The 19,089-nt window shown below is 45.2% G+C and overlaps 1 long non-coding RNA gene across 1 annotated transcript; it reads left to right on the forward strand.

Moving 5' to 3' along the window:
• The first annotated feature begins 1,208 nt into the window (after window positions 1-1,208).
• On the forward strand, window positions 1,209-4,226 carry LOC120991795. The gene is made up of 3 exons (XR_005776814.1): window positions 1,209-1,256; window positions 3,914-3,984; window positions 4,122-4,226. It is a non-coding gene; the product is annotated as an uncharacterized LOC120991795 (long non-coding RNA).
• Window positions 4,227-19,089: the final 14,863 nt, after the last annotated feature.

Here is a 19,089-nt window from a genome sequence, read left to right on the forward strand (position 1 = left end):
ACAGCTGAGGACAAGTATGTACAATTAACATTCGATTGGTGGAGAGAGCCTGTAAATAGATGATTCACAGTGATGGCGTTACCCCCAGACGAAGGCACGCTGAAACGCGCGTTGGGGTAGCGCCATCCTGGGTGATATAGCACACGGTCATTTTTGGTTAGTCTCCGCTCTTTTTTACCTACACGGCACTTGATCTAGGATTTTCCTTACCTAGTTATTATTGAGGTTTGCTCTTACTTCATTCATGTTGCACCTGCAATGCAAACCCCTTTTCCATCTTTTTTGCCATGTAGGTTCTCTTTTGACCGCTGACTCATCTGTTATTTAGGCTGCATTTTTTCAGGCATTGGCTGGTCACTGTACCGCATATAATCTTTTCCATTGACCACTATTTTTCACATTTTTTACATTTGTCCTGTGTGCTATCCCAGGGTGGCGCTGTTTTTCTGCTTCCATTCACTTTTTTAACGGCACTTCAATTATTGCTTTATACATCTTTTAATCATGTTACAATAAAATTGTATTTTTACTTTTGGTACTATGAGCTCTGTTCTCTTGTTTTTTTGCTAAATATGAAGTAAGCCTAGTGAGGGTTGGAGCTGATTCAAGCCTATGGACTTCACAAGCAAAAGTGACCAGGAGCATCTTTAGGAGTACCGAACACAAATAGACAGTTAGTGTGCAGAACTGTCTTTATCCTGAATACCTCAGGAGAGATTCCTGCAAATAATGAAGCAGAGTTTGTGCCTTCCATGAGGGGAACGCCTTTATAAAATAGCTCAATATAAAGTAAGGAAATAGTATATTTAGTACCAGAGTGCTATAGATGGGACTTAAGATAATTACAGAGGTATTGCCTGTAGAAGAACTGTATTAGAGATTCCCTCCATTGACAATTGCCTAAAGCCTGAAATAAGGATTGCCACTGTATCAACTTCTGAATAATTGCCTATGCCATACAAATGCACCTTGTTGATGAACTGTAACAACTGTCCAGAGACTATTGATTCAGTAAATGTTCAACTGGTTTACAACAACTGACTCTTCATCATTTACTACTACTACTCTCAACATTTGCACCTTACAGTGCTGGCGTCACGAACCAGGGGCCCAGCCGTACAAGCACCCTAAACATCACCATCAAGGACACCTCAACCAACATCTGGCTGGTGTTCCCTGTAACCAGAGTGCCCTGGAAGATTTTTTGTGCTGTCTTCCCATCATCTGTACGCTAGCCCAGGGAGGCTCTGCTAACCGTGAGTAAATGAACTATTACACCCACCGGCTCACCACCACTACACTCACTATCCCCTGTGGTTTGGTATGGTACACCAGTGCTCCACAGCGGCAGCAGCATGATGTCCTCACACACGGTCCTGCTGATCTGTGTAGGAGGAGGAGCGGGGCAGGCTGGGAATCAGCCTCTGCTCCACCTACACTGCAGCGCGATGTGGCACAGTATCCTGCTGATTGGGAGCGCAGATCTTGGAAGGATCCAGATGACTGAGGCGAGGAGTATTTATAGTTTTTTTTTTCACTTTCTGTGAAGGGGGCACATCTGGGCATAACCACTGTGAAGGGGGCACTGGGCACATATCTTGGCATATCCATCGTAAAAGGGCACATATCTTGGCATATCTACTGTGAGGGGGCACATATTTTGGCATACCTAATGTGAGGGGGGCACATATCTTGGCATATCTTCTGTGAGGGGGCACATATCTTGGCATATCTACTGTGAGGGGGCACATATTTTGGCATACCTAATGTGAGGGGGGCACATATCTTGGCATATCTTCTGTGAGGGGGCACATATCTTGGCATATCTACTGTGAGGGGGCACATATCTTGGTAAATCTACTGTGAGGGGACACAAATCTTGGCATATCTACTGTGAGGGGACACATATCTTGGCATATCAACTGTGAGGGGGCACATATTTTGGGATATCTACTCTGAAGGGGGCACATAACTTGGCATACCTAATGTGAGAGGGGCACATATCTTGGCATATCTACTGTGAGGGGGGCACATATCTTGGCATATCTACTGTGAGGAGGCACATATCTTGGCATAACTACTGTGAGGGGGCACATATCTTGGCATATATACTGTGAGGGGGATCATATCTTAGCATACCCACTATGAGCGGGCACCTATCTGTGAGTAGACGTGTGGGACTAAAACATTGGGTAGAAAATAAAAGTAGGCACATAAGGACTGATTCACATATATCCGCTCTGTAGCATGCTCTGTGTAAGGTATTTAATCTATAATACATACAGTTTCATTGCTGTAAGCGCCATGCAAAATGTCATAATGGCCCAATGAGACTTTATCGCCCAAGGGCCCACATGAACCTGGAGCTGCCCCTACCTCCCGATATCTATCACAATGTGACAAGTGTAGAAGAAACACCACGGGTGCTAATCCACATGTTGTACCGCCATCTAATGCTGTTATAACCATGGACAGGAGGTTCTAAGTATACATTGTTTGCAAAATGTATAAGCCCACTTGCCAAGTCACAGCGACCTCCTTCAAGTGGGTCCCTACACTAACACTAATGACTATTATTATTTAATATAACACTAGAGTATTAGAACTGATACTATTATTCCCCTTATTATACTACTGCTATCCTATTGTTAATTATGTTCCTACACCTAAAACTGTTGATCCAGAAGAAGGCGAAAACCCCTGGACACATTCGGCCAATTCGTGTCACAAGGGAAAAATTCCTTCTCGACCCCGGGAAAAGACGATCAGTCATAGAACCCTGTATCAAGCCCCCTGATGCCTATCCCTAAATCAGGTCCCTATCCCTAAACCTGTTGATCCAGAAGAAGGCGAAAACCCCTGGAAACATTCGGCCAATTCGTGTCACAGGGGAAATATTCCTTCTCGACCCCGGGAAAAGGCGATCAGTCTTAGAACCCTGAATTAAACCCCCTGATCCCTATCCCTAAATTAGGTCTCAATTCCTAAACCTGTTGATCCAGAAGAAGGCGAAAACCCCTGGACAAATTTAGCCAATTCATGTCACAGGGGAAAAATTCCTTATCGACCCCGGGAAAAGGCGATCAGACCTAGAACCCTGGATCAAGCCCCATGATCCCTATCCCTAAATTAGGTCCCTATCCCTAAACCTGTTGATCCAGAAGAAGGCAAAAGCACCTGGACACATTTAGCCTATTCATGTCACAGGGGAATAATTCCTTCTCGACCCCGAGAAAAAGGAGATCAGTCCTAGAACCCTGAATCAAACCCCCTGATCCCTATCCCTAAATTAGGTCTCAATTCCTAAACCTGTTGATCCAGAAGAAGGCGAAAACCCCTGGACACATTCAGCTAATTCGTGTCACAGGGGAAAAATTCCTTCTCGACCTTTGGAAAAGGTGATCAGTCCTAGAACCCTGGATCAAGCACCCTGATCCCTATCCCTAAATTAGGTCCCTATCCCTAAACCTGTTGATCCAGAAGAAGGCGAAAACCCCTGGACACATTCAGTCAATTCGTGTCACAGGGGAAAATTCCTTCTCGACCCCGGGAAAAGGCGATCAGTCCTAGAACCCTGGATCAAGCCCCATGATCCCTATCCCTAAATTATGTTCCTATCCCTAAACCTGTTGATCCAGAAGAAGGCAAAAGCACCTGGACACATATAGACTATTCATGTCACAGGGGAATAATTCCTTCTCGACCCCGAGAAAAAGACGATCAGTCCTAGAACCCTGAATCAAAACTCCTGAATTCTATATCTAAGTTTTTTAAAAATTATGTTTTTTATTTTTTATTTTACTTTTGGTATAGATTTATTACTATATTACTACCCTTTTACTTAAGTATTAATATTTAATAACTCTAATTTTATTTCTTTTTTTAGATTTGGTTGCTGCTGGTGGCCTTACAGCTCCTTACCATCCTTCACCGGCAGAATGGTTTGAAGAGGATGGTCCAGAGGATGTTCTTCTTTCCTCTCAGGTTGGTGTTGACATACTGGAAGGTGGTTAGCTGGCGGATCTTCTGTCTTCTTCCAGGTTGATTCTGAACTCTTCTCAGGTTCTTGCTCTTCACATCCAGTTTCACCATCCTCTGTTCTTTTTTCTGCTTCTTCTCAGTAGTCTCATCCTGCTGCTCCCGGGATGTCTCTGCCTCCTCTCGCTCTCTCTTGGCCTTCTCCACCGGCAGGTCTTCGCACAGTTGGCTTGCCATCATCAATGCCGACTCTGAATCTTCTTCCTTAAAATGGAAATGGCAGGTATTTCTTCTGAGCTTCTTGGTTGGTTGGCATGAGGCGCTAAGAACAGATCAGGTCACTCATCTATGAGACGTTCCTAATAAACCTTCACATCTATAGACAGAACATGGAGGAATCTGGAGGACAATATGACAGAAAGTAGAATCACTCACCTCCATCTTGAAGATTGGAGACGGGAGGAATCTCATGGAATAGATGAGACGTTGTTGGTCTCTCTTCTCCACGGTACAGGGATAAGCTGCAGGGAGAACACAACTAGATCATGAGCTTACTTCAGATCAGTCTAAACCTCAAGCTCAGATCAAATTTTCATAGTCGAGTCTTATTACCAAAAATACTCACTTGAGAAGGGTCCCAGGCCATAGATGCACTGCTGGAGGCAGTAGATGTCCTAAAGAGAAGAGAATACAGTAAGTGACCACTTACCACTCCTCATGGATGATAGGACAAAGGGTCAGATTACAATGAAGCCACCAGAGAAGTGCGGCCTGCTCCAATCCTGTATTTGTCCAGAATTGGAGAAATCATAGCGCGATCTGTTAACCCATAAAAGAGACTTAGTCACAGATCTGATAAAGGCAGTGAATGAAGTCCTGAAGAACCATTTATAACTTCTTCATATATCTTTATAGCGGTCAGTCAGAGAACAGCTTTCCTCATACAGAGCTCCAAATCCCCTGCAAAACCTTAGAATAAAATGATAAATTGTAGCTGCCTACAGCCACCACTAGGGGAGCAGAGAAGCATACTGTACAGGCAGTCATCAGTCCTGAGCTCCCTCTAGTGGTGTCTGCAGGCAGATCTAATGTTACCATTTATATCAGTGCAGGGGATTTGGAGCTTTGTATCAGTAAAACAGAGCTCTGATCACTATAAAAATATATCAAGAAATGAATCAACATAAAAAATGTCCTGATGATAAAAGGCAGACATTTACGTTACATATAAGAGGATAATAATCACATATGATCATGCAGTATATATATATATAGTGCCATATTTACTGGGTATCTGTAGTGTCCCTTATAGCAGAAGGGCCCATATACGTAATACCGCACATAAAACAGAGGGGAGATTTATCTCAACTTATATGAAGGAAAACTGGCTCAGTTAACCATAGCAACCAATCAGATCGTTCCTTTCATTTTTCAAAACTCATTTGGAAAATGAAAGGTAGAATCTGATTGGTTGTTATGGGCAACTGAGCCAGTTTTTCTTTGCACCAGTTCTGATACATCTCCCCTATAGTGCAGACTGGGTTGTACTGGACCCTATACAGATATATGACATGTTTATTTCTAAATTCATCCTGCCCAGGAGTCAGGAGTACAGAACTCACCCCCAAAAAGACAGTAAAATACCCCAATTAACAACATTTTAAAAAATACCCCCATTTTCAGAGCCAGCACATTGTCCCCATTTACAATACTGCAAACAGAAAGCCCCCAATTCCCAGCACAGGGCCCTCAATAAACAATACTGGCAGCACAGGGCCTTAACTGACAGAATTTGGGAATCCTGCACCAGCCACTAGAGGGAGCTCTCTACACCCAGATGTATAACTCCATATACGGCTAGCTCCCCCTAGTGGTGTCTGGACAGGTAGGATTTAGGATAAATGTGAAGCATCATGGGAGATGTCAGATGAGGGGTGTGAGATCTCACCGGCGTCCATCTTCACCTCTCGTCGTCCTGTAACGGTCTGAGGACCACTGACCGTTGGTTTCCTTTCAAGCTTAAATCCAGAGATCCCATTGGCTGCTAAGCAGTGACATCTGGAAGAGGAAATTTAAAGGGACAGGACGCTGTTATCTCACTGCAATGCATGTCCTGTATGTGAGATATCATGAAGCTGTGGCGATAATCTGCGGGGACCGGCTGCTATCACTCCTCATCCACCAGGGGGTGTAATATCTGATCAGTGTTATATCCTACATATTATTACACTATTATATGCCAAGAAGCATCGAAATCTAAAATTACGGTTTTGATAAATGTTTTTACCCCTTCCTGACCAGGTTATTTTGCATCTCTGATTATGTAACTGATTTTGACAGAGGAATATTCCCCAAAAATTCTGCTGTTGGTAAAAGATGTCAATTATGTCTTCACCATTGGCTCCGATCTGTGACAGTGATCAGGAAGCTGGAAGATCTTCCGGCCGCACACCCTGTGATATATCATCATCATCATCATCACCCAGATCTCAGGAATATATGTGACACGTACTGATATAGTATATACTTACTTCTAGGCCTCCATGACTTATTCACAAGCTGGTTTTAGAAAACTTTGGTGACAACTAATACGGCCGCCAGTGCAGATCCCCCCCAAGGGTTGTCACATGGGGCGTACAGGATTGTGGATGGCTACAATGACTAATAAGAAGAAAACCACCATATACTGCTAAAGTAATACCGCCATATACAGCCGGTATATAACCACCATATACTACTAAAGTAATACTGCCATACACAGCCTGTATAATACCACCATATATTGCCAAGATAAGAGTGTCATATACAGCCTATATAATACCACCATATAGTGATAACGTAATATCACCATATACAGCCGGTATCATACCACCATGTACTGCCAAGATAATAGTGTCATATACAGCCTATATAATACCACCATATAGTGAGAACATAATACTGTTATTTATAGGCTACACAAAATATCCATATGGTGCTAAGTTAATACTGCCACATACCGCCGGCATAATACCACCATATAGCGCTAACATAATAATGCCATAATCAAACTGTATAATACCACCATATACTGCCATGATAATGCTATACAGCCTGCATATTATCACTAGGGTTGAGCTAATAGAGCTTCGGATCAGAGATCAGAAGAACAAACTTTTTAATGCGGTCTCTGTACTGCATTAAAATGTATTGGCTCTGCGTAGACAAAATTTGTATCGGCCAAATTTGCGAGACTTCACTGAATTCATTCAGTATTCCTTTCTACGTCTTTAAAAACATTTTAAAATAGGAATCCGAAGTCGGGTTTGGTACTGGCTGGTACCTCGGTATTGAACCCGACTTTGGATTCCTAATTTACTGAAGTCTTTCATTGAAGTCTTGCGCGACTTCGGCCAAGACTAATTTTGTCTACGTAGAAACAATACATTATAAATTCTGTATAGAAACTACATTAAAAACAAAGTTTTGGAGCGAATCGACCTTGGATTGATGATCCTAAGCTCGATTCGTTCAACCCTAATTATCAACATATAATTTTAAAATAATACTGCCATATAACGCCTATGTAATACCACCGTGGAGTGCTAAGACAAGACCGTCATATACAGCCTCCAAAATAATACCATATAGTGCTAAGAAACACAGACAGTTATCTTTAATGGGGAAGGCACAGGAAAATAACCTGAAATAAGCTGAAAACTTACCAACGGGGTCGTACGTCAATCGCCGATCATCAGCCATAAAACAACCACTGTCGGCTTGAACATCAGCATCCATAATCATAGTGATCAGTGACTGCAGCTTAGCTGCATTGTGTATAGGAGGTCCTGTCTCCATATAAACTTGGTCTGCTGTTCTGTATCTCCCTCATGCTTTACACTGCAGCACTGCCTGTTCAATTTTGCTGCTGTGTGTAAGTGGAAGGTAAGTATATGGAGAGATGATCAGGTTACAGTAAGGACAGAAGATTATAAACTACAGGGACACAAACCCTCAGAGAGAAGAGAACTATCTGCATGTAGATGGCGGGGCATTAATAAGGGCGAGGTGCTTTCATCAGCCATTGATTAGTAAACTCTTGACTCCTCCTCCTGAACTGTGCAGGACTCAATGCAGGAGTAGAGGTTTTGGGGAAGTTGCTTGGGGTGTTTCCAAATTTTGCGCCTACTTACGCTCTTGGGTACAGTAAGACCCCATAGACTTCTTTGAGGGCCGTATTATGGCGGCGTACCACTTGCATATAACTCTGGTGTCAATCGGCGGCCGAAATGAAATGGATTCTACAATTTGGACAACCCCTTCGTAATCACCAGTGTGAGCACAACACAAAAATACTCATCTCACATACTGCAGACCTTCTGATGAGAAGGACGAGGCCTTATCCAAGCAATCAACGGTGGACCGAAACTCTTCCTTACTTTTCAGAAAAGAGGATCTGCAGCATCTGTGCCTCAAATTCTGTAATTTTATTTAAAGGATTAGAGTGTTTTATATAATATAAAGATCTATATAAAGTTTTGGAACTATAAAGATAAAAAAAAAAAAAAACAGCCACCAAATCAAACAAAAAATGTGAAGCAGAAAATTTACTGTTAAGGTAAAAATCAATGTATAGAAAACTGAAAATCTGCATCCATTAAACAAACACTATCCATATATCTTAGTTCATTAACATATTAAAATAATCTGGCCTTTATCCTGCCAGAGTATTGTGATGTCACCACATTTGCATAGAATGTTCTAGAACTGGGCCTACAGCCGTGATGTCACTGGATGACATCACAATGATGGATTTGTGAAGGTGGGACACCATGTTGGATGCACACAACTTCATAAAGAAGATTGGACGCCATCATGAGGATTCATAGGCGTCTGCGGTATGTTGATCGGCGGCTGCTGGTCAACTCTCTCTCATTCTGCATGTCGATTGGCTCATTCCTTCTGACCCGATTCAGGAAACTGAATCAAAAATGGAGGACTCTGATGAGGAACTCCAGCTTCCTGGCCAAGAAATCAACCATCATGACACAGGTCAGGAGCTTCTTCAGGTCAGTTGCCTTAAGACGTAAAAACCACGTCATCCACCATGACATAGCTGAGAAGACACCAACTATTTTTATTGCTGATCCAAACGTTGCACATGAGGGGCCCCTAATACCACAAGGCATGTCCCTGGGAGAAAAAACAGAAAGTGGGGAACCCCCACAAAAAAGACCTCGGGACGCTGATACTGTGGAGCCATTCCTTGACCACAAAGCACAACCTTCTAAAAAAACACCAAAGGGCTGTAAGCGACGATGTAATAGAAAGACTCGTCAAAAACAACACACAGCAATGAAGTATGATGTCTCTTTAAATTTTGAGACCCTTAAAACATCGGACAAGAAAATGGCTGAGTCTGCTGAAGGCCTTTTAAAGGCATCTCGTGAAGCTTCCAAAGACAGTCTTAAACGGAAAGCACCAACCTCCAATGACAGTCAGTCCGGGACATTTCCACCAGCCAAAAGAGCTGCGGAAGAAAACATGTCCGCTCCATCTACCAAAGATGTAGGAAGCCCGGAGCCGGGAACATCACAAGTGGAGATGGCCTATACCCGGAGAGCACAGAACAACTTGCCTCCAAAGCACTTATCCATCCTGAAGAGCAGCGGCCAGGAAGGCATGCTGGACGATGACATCATTAATAAGGCCCAGGATCTCCTGCAGAATTAGTTTGGGGACTTTGATGGCCTGCAGCCCGCCGCTGCTATTCTCTTTCCAGGGTACAGTGTGCTAAAGAAGGCCGCACAAATCCACTACGACGAGGACAGGGTGCACTGGCTGACCACCTGCTTCAAAAATGGCGACATCCTAGTGACCGACAGCATCAAGACCAGCAAATAGCCTCTATCTGTTTGCGAGCAGACTAATAACATCTACAGTGTAGTGGTCAATGAGCCCCTGAAAAATCTAAAATTTCTCAACGTGGATCAGCAGAGAAACACCTATGACTGTGGGGTGTTCGCCATAGCATTTGCCTTTGAGTTTCTGGCAGATGACGGTGAACCCACGGCAATCTTCCAGCACAATGTGATGAGAGACCATCTAATATCCTGCCTACAGAATGGCAGGATCACAGGCTTTCCCAAAAAGGTCAATTAGCGACTCCATGTCTTTCATGACATGTCGAGTCTATGATGGGCCAAGAGATCGCCCTGACCAGAAGCCTGATATTACCGAAACAGACCTGGATCCTCTACTTCACCAAAGCTGCAGTCTCTACCCAATCCCAGATTACAACCGCTAACCTATGGCACAGGTCTACAACCCACAGACTTGTTGGCATCGGTAAGTGACTATTCTAAGTTTGATCATTTCCATGTACGGATTGTAATAATGTCTTCTCATGTAATAATATATGTATGTGTAGAAAGTACTTAGACAACAACAAATGTTCAAGGTAATCACACCCCACAAACATTGGCCTTTTAGCCTATGGGCCCCATAACTTTGCTGTGTCTATAGTTATACCTATTTATGAGGGGGGGGGGATAGCCTAGTTTATTATGTTAACTCGGTCCTACAGACCCGATTATCAGGCAGTTGTGTCCCAGGAACATTTGTCAGACTATCAGATGATAGGGACCACATCCATGAGGAGACCTTGTATCCTCATTGTGTATATTGATATTGTTTTCTGTATAATTTGGACACAGCGGTATCCACTGGTCACCACTGGAAATGAAAACAGCCTGGGGTTAAGAAGGCAATTGCAGCAGATCGGATCACCAGAGGTCTGAGACAAAATGAGGTGCAGAAGAAACCATCTCCTGATCTTCACCAGTGACCCCTGCTATAGAAGGTATTGGCCTTAAGAACCAAAAAGAGCCCTAAATAAGTTAAGATCCTTGTTACAGGAGTCATAAAATATGATGCGATTTATAACAGGAGCTCATAATAATAATAATAGACATGATGCCAAATTCTGGAGACACCAGAGTGATGACACAGAATAATCTAGGCTTTAGATTCTCCACGAAGTTGATTAGAGCAGTAGACATTAGTGGAAAATAATCCAAATCGCCTGATACATGGCATATAAGAATGATAAAATTCTAACTGCCTACAGTCGCCACTAGGGGGAGCTCCCATTGACCTTGATATGTAGATCACCTTGAGCAATGGCTCCCAGAATTTTAACTATGGAAGTGTGTAAGAAAGCAGGGTTTTTGGTGATTTGTATCAGGAAAACTGAGCTCCAAACCTTCCTGAGCTCCAAAAATATATGAAAATAAATCATCCCACGCTTATAAGGTTTATTCTGTTTATGTTGGATACAGCAGTGGGTCCCAGAACAAGAATAACAGCTATAAAAGTCAATGACATTGATAAGCGTTGGTATCGCTGTTAGAAACATGGGCCCAAGTTTAATACAGTAAATTGTGTGTCACTTACATGTAATCTTTCGTTCTTCCATGTTCAGTCATAATTAGTTATATTTTTTGCATCTGCAGATCACTGTACCAGAGCGGGGGTCTCACTGTGTCCCTGCAATGAATATGGGATACAGCTGGAGGTGATGACTCTACCACAAGTCAGCGACATGGTGGCCACCATGTCAGGATCAGATGACCTGCACTTCAGCAAGAGGCAGATTCCGGGCTCGGTCTCTGCACTCACCCACCGGACTTTCTGCAGTCAGATGTATTCACTTAAGAAGTAAGTTTCCTGCTGCATCAAAGTCAGATTCCAGGCTTGGTCTCTGCATTCACCACTGGACTTGACATTCACCAGACTTTCCGCAGACAGGTGTATTCACCAAAGTAGTGAGTTTCCTGCTGCATCAAAGGCAGATTCGAGGCTTGGTCTCTGCAATAACCACTGGACTTGTCATTCACCGGACTTTCCGCAGACAGATGTATTCACCAAATAAGTGAATTTCCTGCTGCATCAAAAGGCAGATTCCAGGCTTGGTCTCTGCAGAAGTCAACCTGCTTGACATTCACCAGTTTTCCACCGCCTAGGGGAGGGGCAGTCCTTCAGCCATGGCTCCCTAGAGGTTTCCTCCACTGGGGGTTTTTCCTCTCCTGAGTGCTGAAGGCCCGACTCATCATGAGTCAAAGGCCCATCATCAACAGGGCCACATTTAAGACCAGTGCCCTGACTTTTAATGAGAACAACTACTGTACATTTGATACCTTGCAGTTAATAAAGAAGTCAGTGTATATTAAGTAGTGGTGTGTCTGAGCCTCTTTATGAATCTTCATAGTCAACTGGATGGGGGTGCAGGGTGTCGGACCCTTGCTGCTCAGATAGTTATGGCCTTTCTTGGTTTTACAGCTAGGCTTATTTTTTTTATTCCCTACCTACAGTGGGGGACTGATTGGTGGGGACTGCTAGGTCCCCCATCATCATGAGAATGGGGAGCCTGTTTCCCTGAAGAAATGGAATGATAGGTCAGTCATGTTCCCTTCTGCTTCATTCAGTGTCTATGGGACTTCTGGAAATAGCTGAGCATTGTTCTCGACTATCTCCATCAGACCCATGGAGAGTAGCTATGTGCACGCTCGACCTGCCACTTAATTCATAAGTGGACACAGGATCCAGTTCTCGTGATCAGTGGTGGTCCCAGAAATTTTGTGGATAGGGGAAAGTTTTGTATTGACATAAACTATATCCGTAACACATACCCCTTGAAGTCAACAGGCGCGCTAAAATGTGGATGTAACATGGACCATATCCAGATTTTTTTTTTTGCAAATCCGCAATTTGTAGACCGCAAAACAGATATGGTTGTGTGCATGGAGGGTTATATGATATAAATTTTTTCTACAGAAAAAATAAAAATATTAAAAGCTAGAGTCAGCGATGTACCTCTAACGGAGGCAGACCACGCAGTTGCTATGGGACCCCTGGAGGAAGGGGACCCAGTCTTGGACAAAAGGCCTGCCTCCTAATTACACTTAATTCTCGCTCCTGTCTTGAGTCCCTTGTCTGGGGCTGAGGCTCTGCTTTCAAGCTCCCTGCTTCCTCTGTCCTGTCCTCGGGGCCCCCCTTTACTCAGTACATCATCAGTGGCTAGCTCTGCACCTGCCGGAGTCCCGACTAGCGCTCTACGTTGTCTCGCTGATGGGCGCTGAGTTGGCTTGTTCTGTACCACGGGAGTTGGGATTTCATTCCTCTGCAAGTGACAGTGTAGAGGATGATGAGAGTGACTTCTGTGAAAACGATGACTTTAGATGAGAAGTGAGTGTGCTGTCAGTAATATGTGTTTTGGTGTGAAGTGAACCCCTCATTTCCAGTGCTAAACCCCCAGTTCTGCTCTGCAGATCGACATAGTGTAATGCCGCCATGTCCTTCTCTGTGCACTCAGGTATAGTAAGTGTCTCTGTGTCAGCTTCATGCACTGATGTAGAGACTAGAGTTGAGCGAACACCTGGATGTTCGGGTTCGAGAAGTTCGGCCGAACTTCACGGAAATGTTCGGGTTCGGGATCCGAACCCGAACCGAACTTCGTCCCGAACCCCATTGAAGTCAATGGGGACCCGAACTTTTGGGCACTAAAAAGGCTGTAAAACAGCCCAGGAAAGAGCTAGAGGGCTGCAAAAGGCAGCAACATGTAGGTAAATCCCCTGCAAACAAATGTGGATAGGGAAATGAATTAAAATAAAAATAAAAAAAATAAAAATGACCCAATATCAATTGGACAGAGGTCCCATAGCAGAGAATCTGGCTTCACGTCAGCAGAGAATCAGTCTCTTCATGCCATAGCAAAGAATCTGGCTTCATGTCAGCACAGAATCAGTCTCTTCATGCCATAGCAGAGAATCTGGCTTCATGTCAGCACAGAATTAGTCTTCATGTCATAGCAGAGAATCAGGCTTCACGTCACCCACCACTGGAACAGGCCACTGTCACACATTTAGGCCCCGGCACCCAGACAGGGGAGAGCGGTCCCGTAACAGAGAATCTGGCTTCATGTCAGCACAGAATAAGTCTTCATGTCATAGCAGAGAATCAGGCATCACGTCACCCACCACTGGAACAGGCCACTGTCACACATTTAGGCCCCGGCACCCAGACAGAGGAGAGGTTCATTCAACTTTGGGTTGCCCCGCAATATAATGGTAAAATGAAATTAAAAATAGTATTAAATGAGGAAGTGCCCTGGAGTAGAATAATATATTGTTAAGGGGAGGTAGTTAATATCTAATCTGCACAAGGGATGGACAGGTCCTGTGGGATCCATGCCTGGTTCATTTTTATGAACGTCAGCTTGTCCACATTGGCTGTAGACAGGCGGCTGCGTTTGTCTGTAATGACGCCCCCTGCCGTGCTGAATACACGTTCAGACAAAACGCTGGCCGCCGGGCAGGCCAGCACCTCCAAGGCATAAAAGGCTAGCTCTGGCCACGTGGACAATTTGGAGACCCAGAAGTTGAATGGGGCCGAACCATCAGTCAGTACGTGGAGGGGTGTGCACAGGTACTGTTCCACCATGTTAGTGAAATGTTGCCTCCTGCTAACACGTTCCGTATCAGGTGGTGGTGCAGTTAGCTGTGGCGTGTTGACAAAACTTTTCCACATCTCTGCCATGCTAACCCTGCCCTCAGAGGAGCTGGGCGTGACACAGCTGCGTTGATGACCTCTTGCTCCTTCTCTGCCTTCGCCTTGGGCTTCCACTGGTTCACTGTGACATTTGGGAATGCTCTCAGTAGCGCGTCTACCAACGTGCGCTTGTACTCGCGCATCTTCCTATGACGCTCCAGTGTAGGAAGTAAGGTGGGCACATTGTCTTTGTACCGGGGATCCAGCAGGGTGGCAACCCAGTAGTCCGCACACGTTAAAATGTGGGCAACTCTGCTGTCGTTGCGCAGGCACTGCAGCATGTAGTCGCTCATGTGTGCCAGGCTGCCCAGAGTTAAGGACAAGCTGTCCTCTGTGGGAGGCGTATCGTCATCGTCCTGTGTTTCCCCCCAGCCACGCACCAGTGATGGGCCCGAGCTGCTTTGGGTGCCACCCCGCTGTGAACATGCTTCATCCTCATCCTCCTCCACCTCCTCCTCATCCTCGTCCTCCTCGTTCTCCAGTAGTGGGCCCTGTCTGGCCACATTTGTACCTGGCCTCTGGTGTTGCAAAAAACCTCCCTCTGAGTCACTTCGAAGAGACTGGCCTGAAAGTGCTAAAAATGACCCCTCTTCCTCCTCTTCCTCCTGGGCCACCTCCTCTTCCATCATCGCCCTAAGTGTTTTCTCAAGGAGACATAGAAGTGGTATTGTAACGCTGATAACGGCGTCATCGCCACTGGCCATGTTGGTGGAGTACTCGAAACAGCGCAACAGGGCACACAGGTCTCGCATGGAGGCCCAGTCATTGGTGGTGAAGTGTGTCTGATCCGCAGTGCGACTGACCCGTGCGTGCTGCAGCTGAAACTCCACTATGGCCTGCTGCTGCTCGCACAGTCTGTCCAGCATATGCAAGGTGGAGTTCCACCTGGTGGGTACGTCGCATATGAGGCGGAGAGCGGGAAGGCGGAAGTTATGCTGTAGCGCAGACAGGCGAGCAGCGGCAGGGTGTGAACGCCGGAAGCGCGAACAGACGGCCCGCACTTTATGCAGCAGCTCTGACATGTCGGGGTAGTTGCGAATGAACTTCTGCACCACCAAATTCAGCACATGCGCCAGGCAAGGGATGTGCGTCAAACCGGCTAGTCCCAGAGCTGCAACGAGATTTCGCCCATTATCGCACACCACCAGGCCGGGCTTGAGGCTCACCGGCAGCAACCACTCGTCGGTCTGTTGTTCTATACCCCGCCACAACTCCTGTGCGGTGTGGGGCCTGTCCCCCAAACATTTGAGTTTCAGAATGGCCTGCTGACGTTTACCCCGGGCTGTGCTGAAGTTGGTGGTGAAGTTGGTGGTGAAGGTGTGTGGCTGAGTAGGAGGAGGAGGAGACAGGAGGCAAAGAATGTTGCCCTGCGATCCTTGGCGGCGGAAGAACGTGCGCCAAACAGCTCTCCGCCTGGGGCCCAGCCGCCACTACATTTACCCAGTGAGCAGTTAGGGAGATATAGCGTCCCTGGCCGTGCTTACTGGTCCACGTATCTGTGGTTAGGTGGACCTTGCCACAGATGGCGTTGCGCAGTGCACACTTGATTTTATCGGACACTTGTTTGTGCAGGGAAGGCATGGCTCTCTTGGAGAAGTAGTGGCGGCTGGGAACAACATACTGTGGGACAGCAAGTGACATCAGCTGTTTGAAGCTGTGTGTGCCCACCAGCCTAAATGACAGCATTTCATAGGCCAGTAGTTTAGAAATGCTGGCATTCAGGGCCAGGGATCGAGGGTGGCTAGGTGGGAATTTACGCTTTCTCTCAAATGTTTGTGAGATGGAGAGCTGAACGCTGCCGTGTGACATGGTTGAGATGCTTGGTGACGCAGGTGGTGGTGTTGGTGGTACATCCCATGTTTGCTGGGCGGCAGGTGCCAACGTTCCTCCAGAGTCAGAGGAAGAGGCCGAGGCGGCGGCAGCAGCAGCAGAAGAGGCCGAGGCGGCGGCAGCAGCAGAAGAGGCCGAGGCGGCAGCAGCAGAAGAGACAGCAGGGGGAGCCTGAGTGACTTCCTTGTTTTTAAGGTGTTTACTCCACTGCAGTTCATGCTTTGCATGCAGGTGCCTGGTCATGCAGGTTGTGCTAAGGTTCAGAACGTTAATGCCTCGCTTCAGGCTCTGATGGCACAGCGTGCAAACCACTCGGGTTTTGTCGTCAGCACATTGTTTGAAGAAGTGCCATGCCAGGGAACTCCTTGAAGCTGCCTTTGGGGTGCTCGGTCCCAGATGGCGGCAGTCAGTAGCAGGCGGAGTCTCTTGGCGGCGGGTGTTCTGATTTTGCCCACTGCTCCCTCTTTTGCTACGCTGTTGGCTCGGTCTCACCACTGCCTCTTCCTCCGAACTCTGAAAGTCAGTAGCACGACCTTCATTCCATGTGGGGTCTAGGACCTCATCGTCCCCTGCATCGTCTTCCACCCAGTCTTGACCCCTGACCTCCTGTTCAGTCTGCACACTGCAGAAAGACGCAGCAGTTGGCACCTGTGTTTCGTCATCATCAGAGACGTGCTGAGGTGGTATTCCCATGTCCTCATCATCAGGAAACATAAGTGGTTGTGCGTTAGTGCATTCTATCTCTTCCACCCCTGGGGAAGGGCTAGGTGGATGCCCTTGGGAAACCCTGGCAGCAGAGTCTTCAAACAGCATAACTGCTGCATAACTTGAGGCTCAGACAGTTTCCCTGATATGCATGGGGGTGATGTGACAGACTGATGGGCTTGGTTTTCATGCGCCATCTGTGCACTTTCTGCAGAAGACTGAGTGGGAGATAATGTGAACGTGCTGGATGCACTGTCGGCCACCCAATTGACTAATGCCTATACCTGCTCAGGCCTTACCATCCTTAGAACGGCATTGGGCCCCACCAAATATCCCTGTAAATTCTGGCGGCTACTGGGACCTGAGGTAGTTGGTACACTAGGACGTGTGGCTGTGGCAGAAGGGCCACGTCCTCTCCCAGCACCAGAGGGTCCACTAACACCACCACGACCATGTCCACGTCCGCGTCCGCGTCCCTTATTAGATGTTTTCCTCATTGTTCCCGTTCACCACAATTTTGAGAATGGCAAATTTGGGAATAGTTTTTCAACCCAGAACAAAAAGTGTGCTTTTACGGTCACTACAAATAACTTGACCAGCTAAAACAGTACAGATTTGGTTGAATAGAAATGTGAGACCTGTTTTTTTTTGCGCTGTGTGACAGGTATAGGTTTAATCACAGAATCAGACTTCTATTTGCACGGTAGCGTGTGTCTTAGGTTTTTCTGAATGACACTATCAGTACCTTCAATGTAAGATATCCTTTTTGGGATAGATTTCAAGTAGGCCTCAAATACCAGAAACTAGTTATTTTGAGAATGGCAAATTTGGGAATAGTTTTTCAATCCAGAAAAGAAAAAGTGCTTTTACGGTCACTACAAATAACTTGACCAACTAAAACAGTACAGATTTGCTTGAATAGAAATGTGAGACCTGTTTTTTTTTGCACTGTGTGACAGGTTAAGGTTTAATCTCAGAATCAGACTTCTATCTGCACGGTAGCGTGTGTCTTAGGTTTTTCTGAATGACACTATCAGTACCTTCAATGTAAGATATCCTTTTTGGGATAGATTTCAAGTAGGCCTCAAATACCAGAAACTAGTTATTTTGAGAATGGCAAATTTGGGAATAGTTTTTCAACCCAGAAAATAAAAAGTGCTTTTACAGTCACTACAAATAACTTGACCAACTAAAACAGTACAGATTTGTTAAAATAGAAATGTGAGACCTGTTTTTTTTTGCACTGTGTGACAGGTTAAGGTTTAATCTCAGAATCAGACTTCTATTTGCACGGTAGCGTGTGTCTTAGGTTTTTCTGAATGACACTATCAGTACCTTCAATGTAAGATATCCTTTTTGGGATAGATTTCAAGTAGGCCTCAAATACCAGAAACTAGTTATTTTGAGAATGGCAAATTTGGGAATAGTTTTTCAATCCAGAAAAGAAAAAGTGCTTTTACGGTCACTACAAATAACTTGACCAACTAAAACAGTACAGATTTGCTTGAATAGAAATGTGAGACCTGTTTTTTTTTGCACTGTGTGACAGGTTAAGGTTTAATCTCAGAATCAGACTTCTATCTGCACGGTAGCGTGTGTCTTAGGTTTTTCTGAATGACACTATCAGTACCTTCAATGTAAGATATCCTTTTTGGGATAGATTTCAAGTAGTCCTCAAATACCAGAAACTAGTTATTTTGAGAATGGCAAATTTGGGAATAGTTTTTCAACCCAGAAAATAAAAAGTGCTTTTACGGTCACTACAAATAACTTGACCAACTAAAACAGTACAGATTTGTTAGAATAGAAATGTGAGACCTGTTTTTTTTTGCACTGTGTGACAGGTTAAGGTTTAATCTCAGAATCAGACTTCTATCTGCACGGTAGCGTGTGTCTTAGGTTTTTCTGAATGACACTATCAGTACCTTCAATGTAAGATATCCTTTTTGGGATAGATTTCAAGTAGGCCTCAAATACCAGAAACTAGTT

Source organism: Bufo bufo, chromosome 2 (assembly GCF_905171765.1).
Source record: "Bufo bufo chromosome 2, aBufBuf1.1, whole genome shotgun sequence".
Classification (NCBI taxonomy): Eukaryota; Metazoa; Chordata; class Amphibia; order Anura; family Bufonidae; genus Bufo; species Bufo bufo.